This window comes from Acinonyx jubatus, chromosome C2 (genome assembly GCF_027475565.1).
Source record: "Acinonyx jubatus isolate Ajub_Pintada_27869175 chromosome C2, VMU_Ajub_asm_v1.0, whole genome shotgun sequence".
Classification (NCBI taxonomy): Eukaryota; Metazoa; Chordata; class Mammalia; order Carnivora; family Felidae; genus Acinonyx; species Acinonyx jubatus.
Window position 1 is genome coordinate 60984310 of NC_069384.1, and position 14676 is coordinate 60998985.

Consider the following 14676-nt stretch of genomic DNA (forward strand, 5'->3'; position numbering starts at 1 on the left):
GGTGCCCCTAAATTTCCCCTTTTGGTAAAGATTCCAATCTTATTGAGTTTGACCCCATAATGACCTCATCTTAACTTTATTAACTCTGTCAAAAGCCTATCTCCAAATAAGGTCACATATGCATTTGGGGAGGAGGGGCACAATTCAACTCATAACAGGCACTAAGACTTGACTTAAATCACCTCAGAGTATTTTCATGACTCTGGAGAAGTATCCAATGGAAAGCTATTCTAGGTTTTGCTAAGTTAAATATTATGGAGACATACATAATTCCTAGAAACTGCTGGCTTTTTTTTATGTTTATTTATTCTTAGAAAGAGAGAGACAGACAGACAGACAGACAGAATATGAATGGGGGAGGGACAGAGCAAGAGAGGGACACAGTATCTGAAACAGACTCCAGGCTCTGAGCTGTCAGTACAGAGCCTGATGCGGGACTTGAACTCATGAGCCATGAGATCATGACCTGAGCCAAAGTCGGATGCTTAACCTTAACTGACTGAGCCACCAGGCACCCCGTCCCTGGCTTTTGTTTTAATCCATGTATCGATGCAGTACATTCTATCTTTTTCAGTTTTAATAAGTTAATATTTCTATTGGATGTATCCCCACACAAGTCAGCTATCAGATTCTTGATTATTCATAATCATTGTTCCTGCAATGGTGATACTATATTTTAAAAAGTTGTACATTAGCACCCATCCTTTTCAAATTTCCTTCTAATTCCATTTTCTAAGTACCCTGTATTAGAAGGTAAACAGCTCCCATGAGAAACAGCAATGTTCTTAAATCCTGAAGTGTCTGATTCTGTTCTTTTTTCCTCTAAATTTCCTAGATCAATCCTGGTACAAATTCCTAACAAGTCATACTTTTCCCTGACCCTGAGTCCCCACCATAGACAAACATGGCCACTGGACTCCCTTCAGCTTCTGACACTCATCTGCACATAGAATTCCCTAGCAAGGAAAAGAAAATTATGTCAACGCCTTCATGATAATGAAGATCATGGAAATAAGTGATCTGAGGAGGAACAACTTATACCTTAGGAACTCTACTCGGCTCTGTGTGGAGCTGGTGCCTATTTAATGTTTTGAAGAAAGCTGATGTCACATAGGGATGAGTCCTTACCGAATCAAAGGGTCTTTCCTTGTCACTGATACTGAGTGAAACTTTTAATTGGGAGAAAAAACCACACAAAAAATGGGTCAGGAAGCATCATTAATATAGCCAATTTAAAAGAGTTTTTTACTTCATTCTGAGTTGGTGTGATTTCCACAGAAGACTTTGGAGTATCTGGGACTTAACCATAATCCGATTAGGGTCTCAACAGGTGTGGGATATGATGTTGATAAAGGTCTTTCGTGGGTTGGAGCCATATTGGCAGTATATTGTTTAGGCATTCTTTTACCTTAAAGTTTTTTTTGGTAGGATAAATGCTTTTACTTATCTCCCAAATCTATACCTCAAAATAACATCCTTGTAACTTAGCACAGAGGCAAACCATAGGAAATTCCTAAATACAGAGAAACAAACTGAGGGTTGCCGGAGGAGTGTTAGGTCGGGGGATGGGCTAAATGGGTGATGGGCACTAAGGAGGGCACTTGTTGGGATGAGCACTGGGTGTTATATTTAAGGGATAAATCACTAAATTCTACTCAAATGATTCTTATACTATATGTTAACTAACTTGGATTTAAATAAAAGTAAAACAAAAATTAAAAAATCACTTCCTTTTCAAATGATAATTCTAAACTTCCACTGAATTCATGGTCACACTGAAAACAATAGCATTGTAAGTCTATATTAATATACACTGTTTAGTGGTCTTCCTGGTCAAAGTTGGGATTCTGGTTTTTTTACATGTGAATATGTGTTTGTTTTTTTTAATTTTTTTTTTTTTACATTTTATTTATTTTTGATAGAAAGAGACAGAACACAAGTGGGGGAGGGGCAGACAGAGACGGAAACACAGAATCCAAAGCAGTTTCCAGGCTCTGAGCTGTCAGCACAGAGCCCGACATGGGGCTCGAACTCACAAACCAAGAGATCATGACCTGAGCCGAAGTTGGACACTTAACCAACTGAGCCATCCAGGTGCCCCTGTGAATATGTTTTTATTTGCTTTGTAAACTCCTGGCTCCTTAATAGAATTTTTAAGGTGGAGAAGGACACATCAGAGAAGCTCGTAATAATCCTAAAAGACATAGTAAGGATAATTGCAGCCTCACATTGATACAAAACAATGTGATTCTAACTTATACATAACACACACAAAGTCAATGTGATACTAGGAAGTATAGACCATTCAAGATATGGAAATAAATAGATTCTAAATTCTGTTCAGAAAGCAACATAATTTGTTGCTTCTAAAATATCTACATCTGGGGGCGCCTGGGTGGCTCAGTCAGTTAAGCAGATGACTCTTGATTTCAGCTCAGGTCATGATCTCAAGGTTCATGAGTTTGAGTCCTGTGATGAACTCCATGCTGAGAGTGTGGGGTGTGCTTGACATTTTCTCCCTCTCCCTTTCTCTTTGCCCTTCCCTGACTCTTTCTCTCTCTCTCTCTCTCTCTCAAAAATAAATAGTATTAAAAAAAAAAAGAGCAGAAATCTTTAAAACATCTACATCTGGAGTACTTTAATAAAAATTAAAACTAAGTTGGTCTTTCTCTTTCCACCATCTTGGAGCCTGTGGATGCCTTTTGGGAACAGGACCCCTAAAATGACAAATATGTTTGGAAGGCTGTGGTCCAAGGCCACTTTTTTTGGCCATAAGCAGGGTCTCTGGAACCAGAGGGAGTGCACACAGTTCTTCTTAAAATTGAAGGTGTTTATGCTGTAGATGAAACTGAATTCTGTCTAGGCAGGAGATGTGCCTATGTGTACAAAGCAAGGAACAACACAGTGACTCCTGGTGGCAAACTGAACAAAACCAGAGTAATCTGGGGAAAAGTAACTCATGCTCATGGAAACAGTGGCATGGTTCATGCCAAATTCCAAAGCAAGCTTCCTGCTAAAGCCATTGGCCACAGAACCTGTGAGATGCTGTATCCCTCAAGGATTTAAACTTACTGAAAAGTACATAAGTAAAGGTGTAGATTTGTTCTCTTGTATTTTTGTTTAAAAAACAAAAATTAAAACTACATTGAGGACAAGTGAAAAAGGCCTCAACACCAACAGGTGAATCTTTCAAATGGTAATAAAATCATATTCTGGGCACTATTCCTGATGTTCTATTGATAGCAAAACTATGGCCATGTCTGCATGAAGTAGTCTTTTGGGTCTAAAATGTTCAGTCATGACGTAATACAATTCCTATCATTCTGCTCACACTCTGCTCATCCTTCAATCTTTTCCACCATCATCCATCCAGTGACTCAGTTCAGAAACTTGGAAAGTAGTCTGATTTCTCTTTCCTCATAAAACATTTAATTATAAGCAAACATGCTAATGTGGATTCCAGAAGAAAGTAAAGATAAACTTGTGCCTGCTGCTCTGACCAAACCTTCACTTCCCTTGGTCAGTTTGAGGGGTGCTATGGGTCTTTCACAGAGGTACCTGCCCATATTCAGCTCATAGATCAGGGAGGGATTATCAAACTCTCCTTCTCAACTCCTCAGGAAAAAGGCACAGTGAAGCTCTCAGAAATGCATTATTTCCAACATCAGTCAGCCCCAGAAAATCCAGTTCTGCAGTTGGCAGGGAAGCCTGAAAAATAGGAAAATCAAATTAATGAGTGATTTCCATAGAGCATTACTGAGATCACCACAAATCCCATTAACTTTTTTTTAACCTTTCCATACATTGTCTGTTGTCATGGAAACACAGCTTCTGCTAAGCTGCCTATAAAAATAATTTAATGATTGGTGACCCTTCTAGCTAAATGTTAGCTAATAAGCATTAGAAATGTGGGCTTTCTTTATTTAACAACAACTCACCTAACTTTTTTCCTAGGGGATTAAAACTCATGCCTGCCTATCATGTAGGTAAGGCTGGCATCCACACCCACTACCTCTTTCAGTCACATATTTACTCCTGTGTAATTGAAGTTTTGTCCTGTTTTCCTGGAAACAAATTTATAGTCATCAGGAAGGAGGGCAAGGTTATAGCTCTGAGATGACGAGTTAGTAAATGCTCTTGGAGAATTCTATTAAAGTGGCAAACACATTTTGAATGTACATTTTCCAGCAGACTGGCTACTTGATTTGTTTTTTTTTTTTACAGGTATGTGTTATTGGTAATTACAGCATATTTAGTGTTTCCGAGATGGCACCAAACCAAGAGAAACGTCTCTGGTTAACATCTTATCGCATGTGATCAGGCTATGAAAGCACATAGGGTTGTCAAAAGAATCTTAAAATGATTTTATTGTTTAATTACCCAAATAATATGGGTTCATTGTAGAGAGGTAAAAAATATAAATAAGAAAAGGAAGATAAAAATAATCCACAATTTGCTACCCACAATTGAACATTTTAACATTTAGAGATACAGTTTTATATAGTTTGTCTGCCTGTTTATCTGCCAGAATCTCTTCCCAAAGACCATCTGCTTATCTATTTATCTACATCTGTATCAATATATAGGTAGTTATTTAAAATGGGCTCATGCTGAATATATTTTGTAAACTGTTCCACACAAGACAGACATTTTCATACAGACTGCTAAATTATACACAGAAGATTTTAAATTTGCTTCCCTGGGGGGTGCCAGGGTGGTTCAATAGGTTAAGCATTCAACTCTTGGTTTTGGCTCATGTCATGATCTCATGGTCGGTGAGTTCGAGCCCCACATCAGGTTCTGCGCTGACAGTGCGGAGCCTACTTGGGATTCTTTCTCTCTCCCTCTCTCTGCCCCTTCCGCACACTCTCAAAATAAATAAATAAACTTAAAGAAAAAATAAAACTTCTTCCCTGTGCCTTACTGAAGCCTGAGGTAAAGGGGAAAATGTGCAATTTTATGCATATATACTTACTTAAACATTATCCTACATCCTGAACCAAGTTGGAAGGTTAATGAAAGGTCTAGACATGAGTCTATAGAAAGCCCCACGTTCGTTGCCCAACCTGTTGGCACACCGTTGTCACCCATCATAAACCTGCTTGTTGGTGGCCATGGGTTTCTTTGCCTTGTTGGGTCAGGGAACGGAGGCTGATTGAAAAGGACTGATGTTATTGTGCAGTAATGCAGAGTCACAGACATGCAAACAGAAACCTGTCTTTATTTGAAATTTTGATATTTTGTTTATCACAGATATTTTTGCATTAATTTTGATTTTACAAGTACTGCATTATTATTTATCTCAGGGTGCCTGGGTGGCTCAGTTAGGCATCTGACTCTTGATTTTGGCTCACAGGTCATGACCTCACAGTTTGTGAGGTGTGCACGTTGGGCTCTGCACAGACAGCTTGGAGCCTGCTTGGGATTTTCTCTCTCTCACTTCCTCTCTGCCCCTCCCCCACTTGTGCTTTGTCTCTTTCTCTCAAAAATAAATAAATAAACTTAAAAAAAAATATGTCATTTGTCTCAATTACTGATTTTTTTTTTGATGTGACCTTAAATTTCACCCTTGAGGCAAGCACCTCACTGACTCCACCCTAATCCTGTCCTTGAGACTCCCAAAGAGAATGCTAGATTTGTTGTTTTCTAGACAGACATTTTCTGATGACTGGCAAAACTGTCACTATCTGGGCTCTTAGTGATACCCAGGGACTTTAAGGCTTGAGAGCATGTGGACCCATGAGGACTTCAGAATTAAATGTCTAATATTCCTAGGAAGTTAATAGCATTACGATAAGACGTTTCCCTGCTTTCAAGAGAAGGTAGAGATGGTGAAACGTGTGGATATAGACAATAGGGAGTGGTTCAAAACTGGTCCGTGCTGTGGCAAACTGAAAAATTCATGCCCTACCTAGACACTCTGGAAATAAACTAAAGAGTAAAGGAGAATAACACTGGCCTGCCAAATCAAACCACCAATTTGTGATGCCCCCTGGGCTTTCACTACTCCTCACGGCTATGTTTGCCCGGGAAGCCTACAGCCCTGAAACTACTTTGGTCACTTCAAAACTCATGTTCGTGAAAAAGCTGATCAACCAGGGCCTCTTATAACCTGGAGCTAATGGTTACTAAGTGCTATGAGAACCAAGCATTCATTTAATTCATCATGAGTGCAAATTTATGTTTAAACTATAGATAAGATGAATATTTCATTTTATACTTGGGGTAAAAAAGAAGGTATCTTTCTTGCATCGAATTTTATAAGCAAAAGAGGTAGAATTATGTTTTCTAAAAATTTCTTTTCCAACATGTTGGGAAAAGAAGATGCAGGGCAGAAACAAAAGGAGACATTTTGTGTCCAACTGTCTTTGTTTTCTACCCTCTATAGCCTTCCTCCACCACCTTTAGTAAGTAGAGGCAGGGAAGAGCCTGGAGACCTTGGGATGTTTCATCAACAAGGGGAAATGCCAAGTGGCAGCCAGAGGGAGGCAGCGCCTGTGTGCTGACCTCAGCAGTGGCAAGAGTCATCTCCCCACCCTCACAGGGTAGGCAGCCTCTGTCTTCTCATGGGAGGTCACTGACATTGCTCCCCTTGCTGACTTTCTGAACTCCTACCGGCCTAGGCCTATGAATCCTGCCTCCTTCCCACTCCTCCTGCCAGTGTAGCCCACCCAGTCTTCTTAGATGACTCCTGCTAGACTGTAAAACCACTTAGGCGAGCGAGTTTTGTCCTACTGTTTCGTGCTTTGGTTACCTGTTTGAAAATAGCAAGTGGATATTAAATAACGCTTCAAGAATGCACGAATGGATGAAGGAATAAATGAATGAATGGACTTTGATTCTTGACTGTCAGTCTCTACCTCCTTTTCCCTTCCTTTGGCTTTGTAAACTACCCACGGGGAGCTCCAAGTTACAACTCAGACTCCTATCCAAGAAGAGGGAGAATTCAGCACTCTCACATATCATACCTGGTGATGAACTTGGGGCAGCAATGGCCTTGTGACTCTCACAGGTTGTGATTGAGTCACTAAATGATGGCTAAGAGATTCCATCAATGGCCTCCTCATCATCCCTGCTTGCTCACACCTGACGGCATCTTGGCCCTCGGTTACTTCATTGTCTCCTTTGCATGTGCCGTTCCCTCTGCTTGGAATGCTCTTCTCCTAGATACCTCCGTGGCACTTTCAGGTCTTTTCTCAAACAGCATCTTCTCACCAAAGCCTTGCATGCCCAGCTATTTTCTATCACAACAGCAAGTGAATGAATCCCTCTCAAAACTGCAACCACAAATTTTACTTAAGTCTTTTATTTGCTCCTTAAATTTAGCACATACTTTTTGACCTTCTCACTTTTAAAACTGGTTTCTCCTAACTATAGCATTCATCCATGAGCTACTTTCTCACAACGTTACTTAGCAGTGGACATCTGTTCACTGCATCTTTTCACAGTCCACTGGTAATAGACTACCTCTTTCTTGTGTTGACTCTATGCCATTTAATTTGAATACAGCTGACTCTGAATCTTTTCTCTTCTCAACAGAGACTAGATGTAAGAACCAGGCCTGGCCAGTCAGCCCAATACATGTCCTGGCTTTGGCAATTAGCTTAGGCACCAGCAAGTGACTAAACCAGGTCCTTCCCTGGAATTTTCTTCTATAATGGCTGTTTGCTCACCATCTGGAAAGAGCCTGCCCAAGAAACGGCAAGAGACAGAGTCCTGGTAACATTGTCTGGTCACCTAGTTCCAGCAATGCTTGAAACAAGTACTGTTCTTGGACTTTTCAATTCTCTGTGTCAATACCTTTCGTTGCCTAAGCAAGTTTGAATTGTATTTCTGCCATGTGCAACTTAAAAGACTCCTGATATATCATCCCCTCCATGCTTGCCCCAGCCCCAGTAACCTCCTACACATAAGAAAGCCCCTGGGTGATGCTTCCACCCTACTGGTCCTGGTTTTTTGGCCCCTGGACATTTTCACAACATGTGTGGCATAAGCATGGCGATTTGTTATCCACTGTATGTAACATATCCCTTTGTTTCCCCACATGTAGATCGCATATTTTCAAGATTTAATGCCTAAACTAAAAATACTGAGAGATAACACCATTATGTCTACGGAGGAGGAAAACATGAGGTTGGAAGGTTGGAAGTGGGGTTGTGGGTTGTGATGCCAATAACACTTTTCCCATCCCCAAACTCTGAGTGAAAGTCATAAAGCATGTTATATGCTTACAAGAAAAAGTTATTGAGTGTGATCTAATCTTGGAATCATAGGTGTCTCTTTCAAATATCAAACCTTAATTTATATCAGAACAGCATATGGTATGAAAGTAATTATACATCTTAATGAACATGAATCCTTTGCAATTGGTAAACTATGTTGAACAAATATTTAAAAATATTTACTCTGGGTATATTACTGTTATGCTACAATAGAGTGGGTGTTGAATGAAATAAAAATTAGTATAGTTTTGTTACCTAGGGTAGAAAACACTGCATATGTGTTAGTATGTATGTATGTATATACACACAGACATATAATATGAATGTGTGTATATATATACATGTATATGATAATTTGATAAGATGTAGAAAGTGGGACAAGAAATAAAAAATTGAAAACAAAAATAAAACAAAAACAGGAAACTCACCTTAACAGCTATAACATAGAATCAATTGTCACTACTGTCTATCCTGGAACTCTTCTGAAGATATTAGGAAATAAAAAAGAGCTCATTTTGCCAAAGTATCACCTAAAACAGGGATGATAGCCAGCACCCTGGAAGGGGCTTTATTATATATATCTTTAAGTTTATTCGTTTATTTTGAGAGAGAGAGAGAGAGAGAGCATGCATGAATGAGGGAGGGGAAGAGAGAGAGAGAGAGAGAATGAGAAAGAGGGAGAAAGAATCCGGAGCAGGGTCCACACCATCAGTGCAGAGCCCGATGTAGGGCCTAAACCATGAACTGTGAGATCATGACCTGAGCTGAAACCAAGAGTTGGACTCTTAACTGACTGAGCCACCCGGGCACCCCTATTCTATTTTTGAACAAAGTCAAGTTTCTTTCTTTTTCCCCTTTGCTTACCTTCTCTTCAAATAGTCTTTGTGAGGCTCAAGTTGGAGTTACTACATCATGTTGTGTATTATTAAGCAAGTCCTCATCTGCTACTTTAAAGCTATTACCAGGGCAATTCACATGGGATGATTTCTTCTATTTATCCATGCTCAGTCTTTGTTTTCTGACTATTCCACAGGAGCCTCGAAGCTACCCTGGGTTCAAGTCATTATCAGTTGATTACACAGAAATGTATTAAACACTTGTGACCTAAGCACAGGAGATAACACAAGAAATAAGAAGCCATCCAGATAATTAAAGGGTGCCAACATAAAACAAGAGTAGTGCATTGTTGTGATGGCTGCTGTATAGGAATATTTCTGTGAGAACCAGGTGGAGGTATACTTGTACTGTGCAGAGAATAAGGAAGGCTTCCTGGAGGAGGGAGAGAAATTAGAGACACTTAGTCTTTAGTAACGTGAAAGTTTGTTGGGTGAAGAAGTAGGAGAAAGAAATCCCACACAGAGAGACCACATTTACAGACCTAAACATACAAGAGAGCTGGAAATGGCAAAAAGCCTTCACATCTATAAATTAGAGTGCAAAGGGATGCACGGTTTTTGTACACATAAAAGGCTTGGAAAAGTGTTGGAGATAGTTGTAAAGAATTGAGAAAACTAACTAAGGAGTTTGGACTCTATTGTATAAATTATAGTATAAAAGCACTCAACCACTAGCATTCGTCTGGGATAGAATTGAATGGGTTTGTAAAGTTAGATGAAAAATAAAATAAATCTTTATTTTTACTGATTATCATGTAAAACATAGTGTCTCCTTCTGTCTTAGTCTGCTTGGATTGCTATAACAAAATACCATGGACTGTGTGGCTTCAAAAACAACATTTATTTCTCTTAGGTCTGGAGGTTGAGAAGTCCCAGATGAGAGCAGATTATTTGATTCTTAGTGAAGGCTCTCTTCCTTGCTTTAGATGGCTGTATCCTCACCTGGCAGTGAGAGAAGGCACTCTGCTGTCTCTTCCTCTTCTTATGAGGGCACTGATCCTATCATGGGGTCCACCTTCATGACCACATCTAAATCTACTTGCTTCTCAACCCCCACCCCTCCTAACACCATAATGTTGAGGGTTAGGGCTTCAGCATAAGAATTTTGGAAGGAGACAAGGATTCAGTTATAACACCTTCAATTATGAAGGTAGTTAGCAAAACATTATATTATTATTTTCAGACAGTATTCTGAGTAGGATAATGGATGTATATGCTTAGTCAGCTGTCAAAGGATCTAGGGAACAAAAAAGGTTAAGAACCTTATATCACAGAAATTTTAGAGACTGGATTTGAGGTTTAAAAATAAACTGCCGATAATGCAGAGTACAAAGAAGTTGTAAAGGTGAAGATTGGTCAGGAGGCTAAAGTTACTGTTTAGATGGGAGATGAAGGGGAATAAGCAGAAACACTGGAAAAAGGGGTTGAGGAGAAGGGAGCTGTGGGAAGAAGGGAGGAGAAGATGAGGCAGCAGAAACAGCAAGTTCAAGCCCAGTGGGTAAGAGCTGGCTGTGTTCCAGCAAACAAATGAGTGGCTGGGAGGTGGCAAGTAAGGGAAAGTGGGACAGTTTGAGACTGTCAAGTAGAAGGGCCACGTCATTAAGTCACTGTAGCCTTGATAAGGAGATTATACCATCTGTACAATGTGAAGCCATTTAAGAACTTTAAGCAAGGGAGTCAATGTATTTGATATATCTTATAAAAAGGGAAATCTGATTTTCTGCAAAGTCAGGATAGAGGGCAAAACTAGACAGAAGTGGGAGACCAATGAGAGATGATGGTGGCTGGGACAGCAGAAATGGTGGTGAAGGAGGGGAGAGATTTAATATGGTATAGTGGTTAATCTAATTTGTCAACTTGGCTGGGCCATGGTGTCTGGATAATTGATCAAACATTATGGTTTCGGTGAGGGTATTTTTGGATCAGATTAGCACATAAATTGGAAGACTTTGAATAAAGCAGATCAATTTGAATAACAAGGTTGGGTTTCATCCAAACACTTGAAGGTCTAAAAGCATAAACCATCCCCAAGTAAGAGCGAATTCTCCAGTAGACAGACTGGACTCAAACTGGAAAATTGGCTCTTCCTTGTTCTCCAGCCTGATGGCTCTCAGACTCAAACTAGAATACTGGCCATTTGGAGTCTCCAGGCTGCCAGCCCACCCTGCAGATTTTGGACTGGTCAGCCTCCACAATCATGCGAGTCAATTCTTCATAATCAATCTCTTCCTCTCTATGTACATACCCTATTGGTTCTACTTCTCTGGAGAACAGTGAATAATATATAAGATATGGTTAAGTGTTGATTCAACAAAACTTACTGACAGACTAGCTGGAGAGTGAGGAAAAGGAAGATATAAAATATATTTCTCAAACCTTTGTCATGAACAACTGGGCATACAATGATACCATTTAATTCATTTTCTCGGAGAGCAAAGAGTGAGGGAGGAGTAGGTTTGAAAGTAAATGAGTTTAGCTTGCATTGGTTAATTTTGAGATGCCTATGATACATTTAATTGGAGATGTCAAGTAGGAAGATACATTTAATTGGAGATGTCAAGTAGGAAGATGCATTTACGGTCTCTAACACAAAAGAAAGAGCTAAGCTGGCGGTATTAAAGTTAAATATTATAGAGACTATTTCTGAGAGAGAGAAGAGAGAGAAAGGCTGAGGATCAAGCCTCAGGACACTCACAGATAGGAACCAATAAAGGAAACTAAGAGGCAGCAACCAGAAAGGCAGGGGAAAGACCATAAAAGTGTAAAATTCTTGAGAAAGAAAAGTGTTTCAAGAAGGAAATAGGAATCAACTTTATTAACTATAAAATCAATTTTATTTATTTATTTATTTAGAGAATCTTAAGCAGACTTTATGCCCAGCATGGAGCCCTACTCAGGGCTCCATCTTACAACTGTGAGATCATGACCTGAGCCGAAATTGAGAGTCAGATGCTTAACTGACTGAGCCACCTAGGTGCCCCTAAAATCAATTTTATTGATGTATACTATACACGTGATTAAATGACCATATTTTAACTGTGCTGTTCAATAGGCTCTGGAAAATGCATACGCTTGTGTAACCCTCATCACAAGGTATAGAACATCTCCATTATTCACCAAAAGATTCCTTTTTTGTATTTTCCCAGTCTAGTTCCAACCTTACCCCAACTCTCCACCACCAATGAATCTTCCTTCTATCACTACATATTTGATCTTTTCTAGATTTTCATATAAACTGCATTGCATGGTGTCTGGCTTCTTTCAAGAAGCATCTTTTAAAAATTCATCTACATTGTTTAATGTACCAAATGTACCAGTAGTTCAGGCTTTTCTGTTGCTGAATATTATTCCACTGTATGGATACAGTATAATTTGTTTATCCACTCACCTGTTATTGGACATTTGGGTTATTTCCTATTTGAGGCTATTATGAATTAAATTGCTATTAACATTTATGTACATATCTTTGTGTTAACATATGTTTTCATTTCTCTTGAGCAAATAACTAAGAGTAAGATGGCTGGGTCACATAGTAAGTGGATATTTCATTTCTTAAGAAGCTGCTGGCCTGTTTTCTAAGGTGGTTATAACTTTTTTCATTCTAATCAGCAACACAGCAGAGTTCCATTTGTTCCCTCACCAGCACCAGGTGTTGTCAGTTTTTATAATTTTAGCCATTTTAGTGGCTATGTAGAGGTATCTTATTGTGCTTTTAACTTGCCTTTCACAGATTATTGATTAAAATTCCAGCAAGCTTTTTTCTTTTTTGGAAAAATTGGCAAGCTGATTTTAAAATTTATTGGAAAGGCAAAGGACCTAAGACAGGCAATGTAATTTTGAGAAAGAACTAGCTTGTACTATTTGATTTTAAAATTCACTATAAAGCTATAGTAATAAAGGCAGTATGGTGTTGCCACATCTCAAAGGAAAAGAATAGAGAGTTTAGAAATACACCCACGGTTATATATTCAATAGAGTTTTGATAAAAAGCCAAGGTCATTCAATGGGGAAAAGATAGCTGTTTCAAAAAAGGGCACTAGACCAATGGATATCTATATAGAATAAAATAAACCTCAACTCTTACATCCAATTATATACAAAATTTAATTCAGACTGCATCATAGACTTAAATGTAAAAACTAAAACTATAATATGCCTAAAAATATAGGAGAAAATCTTTGTAATCATAGGATAGGCAAAGATTTCTTATATAAGATAAAAGCATGATTTATAAAAGAAAAAAATCAATAAATGAATGCCAACAAAACATTTGATCTTTGAAAGACAATATAAAGAAAATGAATACACATGCTACATATTGTGAAACAGTTTATATATATATATATATATTTATATATTTATATATTTCATATGTATACACTTCTATTGAGTTGTAAGAATTCTTTGATATATTCTGGACATACACAAATATAATCTGATAAAAGACTGTATCCAGAATATATGAAAAAATTCTTACAACTCAACAGTAAGAATATATATATATATATATATACATATATATGTATATATATATACATATATATGTAATATTATATATATACATATATATGTAATAATATATATATTATATATATATACATATATATGTATATACATATATATACATATATATGTAATATTATTCAATTAAACATTGGCCAAAAGATTTGAACAGACATTTCACACAAATGGCTAATAAAATAGTTATAAACAATTGCTCCTTTTAGAAAAAAATAATAAAATTAACTTTATCATATTAAGTATATACATCATTGAAGATGAATCTCATTTCAGAAATATTAACATATGGAAAAAATCCACATTTTAAGATTCAGGAAACATATACTATGTTCCTGCCAAATATTCTACCTCCAGAGTATTACTGTCCTACTACTCAAGGATCTCCAATCCTCAGTTTCTCCATAAATCTTTTAAAAATAAGAGAGGACCTTTTTTCCTCACTAGCTATGTGGATTCAGAACCAATAATATTTCTCCCCTTAAGACTTTTCCAAATCTCATATTGGAGAATCTTCCAAACATCTCCAACACAATTTAGAGGCCATCTTTCAGTTTTATTATAACTACTTTATAGTCAGTTAAAATGAAATTGCTTAGAAAATTTAAATAAGTATAATGCTACCTGCAGAATGTCACCTCCCTCCACATCTTTGGCCTCCTGCTGGCTAAATCTTAACATAGTAAGCCCTTTTTGAAGAGATTTTCAAGTCATACAAAGTACTAGCAAACTAAACAATGCATCATTGACAAATTTCCAGATCATTTCTAATTGTTTGTTTAGTCCATATTTCATCATAAGTAAAAGAAAGAATGGCTGGATTTTCTGTTGATGATAAAATTTATAATGCTGACCCCTGGGAAAAAGAAAAGAAGATGTTCTGATTTGGTATAACCAGGTAAAATAGTTAAGACACTGAATAGTACAGGGGTGCCTTGGTGGCTCAGTTGGTTAAGCATCTGACTTCAGCTCAGGTCATGGTCTCACAGTTTGGGAATTCAAGCCTCATGTCAGGATCTGTGCTAACAGCTCAGAGCCTG

The 14676-nt window shown here is 38.0% G+C and overlaps 1 pseudogene; it reads left to right on the forward strand.

Moving 5' to 3' along the window:
* The first annotated feature begins 2227 nt into the window (after window positions 1–2227).
* LOC106987978 (60S ribosomal protein L35a-like) lies at window positions 2228–3125 on the forward strand (annotated as a pseudogene).
* The last annotated feature ends 11551 nt before the right edge of the window (window positions 3126–14676 follow it).